Source organism: Pyxicephalus adspersus, chromosome 5 (genome assembly GCF_032062135.1).
Source record: "Pyxicephalus adspersus chromosome 5, UCB_Pads_2.0, whole genome shotgun sequence".
Lineage (NCBI taxonomy): Eukaryota > Metazoa > Chordata > Amphibia > Anura > Pyxicephalidae > Pyxicephalus > Pyxicephalus adspersus.
This window is the reverse complement of record NC_092862.1, coordinates 40540227-40542924: the sequence shown is the minus strand read 5'-3', so window position 1 is coordinate 40542924 and position 2698 is coordinate 40540227.

Below are 2698 nucleotides of genomic sequence, written 5' to 3'. Positions count from 1 at the left end.
TTGAGAATGGCTTTCTTGGTGAAATTCAGTGGTTTGATGAGTATGATGTATGAGTTCCTAACACATATGAAAGAAATACAATTGTAATAGATTTGATTAATATTTCTAAATCAGTAACTGACTTGTGGTTATATTACTAAGGACATGGTACATCCTCCCCGAGAAATATTAATCTGGATACTTCCTATGATGCTATGGTGTCATAGTAAGAAATATGGCTGCTTTGTACATTATCTGGGTTTTGGTTGTCTTCTAATGACCTTCTAACAGAGGCCTACACTGCAACAAGTGCCGATGGTCCCAGTTTGCCCAATAGACTTTGTGCATTGTGCAGACATCTTTGTGGGACATGGCAGCTCACATGCAAGCCTGATAAGTGATCATATGATCATGTTAAATAATAGAACACTATAACAACAAATCGGGCCTTTTAGGCATGTAAATCAATCCATTTAAACAATACTTACAAAATTTTAAAATGCAGACAATTCTTTGTTTCAACTTTTCTCTTTTTAAAATAAAATATTTAAAATCTTGCAAATCCTCCCAAAACATGCCAAACTCCTAAAGAAGCATCCGTGAAACACATCGAGTTTGGCGTGTTTTGGGACTTTTGCATTCATGTAATAGGTGAAATATATACGTGAACAGTGTAAACTTCTATAGTAAATCAACCCCCAGTCTACAGAATAAAAGAATGTAAATATAGGTGATACATTTTGAAAAAATACTTGCCTTATGTACACTTTGGACTGATAGACTTTGAATAGTTGTATTCTTTCTTAACAAAAATGGATTTTTGCTACAAAAACCACAGGTGTGCTTTTGCAGCCTAAGAAAAATACTTTACTCCTCTATGAGGACCTGACAAACCCAAGAAATGTGAGCGTTGTATGCACCATGGAAACTTTCAATATATTGTTACCTAAAAGTTGTAATCATGTTAAAGATAAAAATATTAAACACATTTTTAAGACCATCATTTGAGATGTCTACACAATTCTGTTTAGACAAAACTTAAAGTGCAAAATAGTAAAACATCACACACTTATTTGTCTGAGATCCAGGTCTGGGTCTGCTATCAAAGGTGAACTTACAAGTTAGTATGTACTTTTCATGTAACTGGTTCCCAGTTGTTCCAGGATAACTCAGTCTGTGCACAAAACTGAGTGGAGTAACGTGCTGGGTTGTTGTAATACTTGAACCTAAATATTTTGTCATAGGAAAATGCAACTCTATTAAGAATGTTGGGATGCAAACATAAATGTGACATACAATCTACTTTGCATGAGGTAAAATAAGATTTGTCAGTAGGTGCCAAAACTTTTATCACATTTTGTGATGAGATGGTATGTTAGCTGCCAAAAGCAATTGTTTCAAAATTAATACCATCACAGCAATACCGTTATGTAAGTAGCACTGCAGTACTTTGATACTAGCAGCAAAATTTAGATGTAGGTAGAGCCTATGTGCACAAGTGATGTATGCTTCCAATGGTTTTGTTAGTTTCATTTTCAAGTGGATGTTTAGCCAAAGTTAAAGAGAAACTAAACCTGAAAATAGGAAACTGAGAACAGGCAGGATCACTGCATATAGGGCAGACTGTCTTTTCTACAATAAAACAAGCATACCTGTCTTTGCACAATCTTCTGTATAATGTACACTGAGCTGTGCATACAGATATCCTGACATACCTGACTGCCTGTAATGAATAACCTCCTATGGAGATAAGTCACTCCAGCCTGGCCAATCATAATGGCTAAGGATCTTGCTCCTGGAATTAGTGAAGAGACAGGCAGGAGAGGTGAGATTACTAAAAAACCTGTAATCAAAAGCAGATAAGTTTGTTTTATTGCAAAAGAGAAATCTGCCCTGCGATAAGAAAACTGCCTTCTAAGGAATTAATTTTCAGGTTTAGTTCCACTTTGAATCCCCTGTGAAATTAGGGGAAAACTCCCAAAGGGAGATTTTTCCTCTTAGACCAGCAGTTGCCAACTGGTGGTCCGTGAGAAAAGCTCTAGTCGGTGCACCCCGAGCAGGGTCAGGAGTGGGACCCCGCTGGGGGGACGCATCGGCTAGAGCTACGGACCATGTCCCCCACACAAATCCCTGGCTCGGAAGTTGGCGGGCTGTGTCCCTGGACACAACCCGCTCACTCTCCCATGGCAGGCTCAGATCTGCGATGGGATAGTGGGTATTCATGACATCACTATGGGGGAGTGACATCCGGCTCTCTGCGCATGCACGGTCAGGAGCTGGTAATTTTAGTGGTCCGCGGGACCGAATAGGTTGGCGACCACTGTCTTAAACAATTGTCAATGAAACAGGAATCTCCAGTTAAAAGATTTTCCCTCCCCTCTAGTAGGACAACATTTGGGTTTCCCCTTTGTTTCCTATTGACCATGGTCCCCAAGATAAATGGAGAAGATAAATCTCCCTTATAAAGACACATCAATAAAAACAAGTCTAAATTACAAGTTAGAGCATTCACCAACATTTTTTTTTCCAAAAATGTTTGACTTTGGCACTGAAAACTGCAAGTCCTAGATATCCAAAGTCTTACACACTACATGCACTCATTGGCAGTTGATGTGTTTTAAGTGTGGAGCATTTCGGAGATACATTAAGGTGAAATGTCAATGACTCACCGTTTTGATTTTTTTGGGGTTTTTGTAGACAAAATGGAAAAAAACGCAAA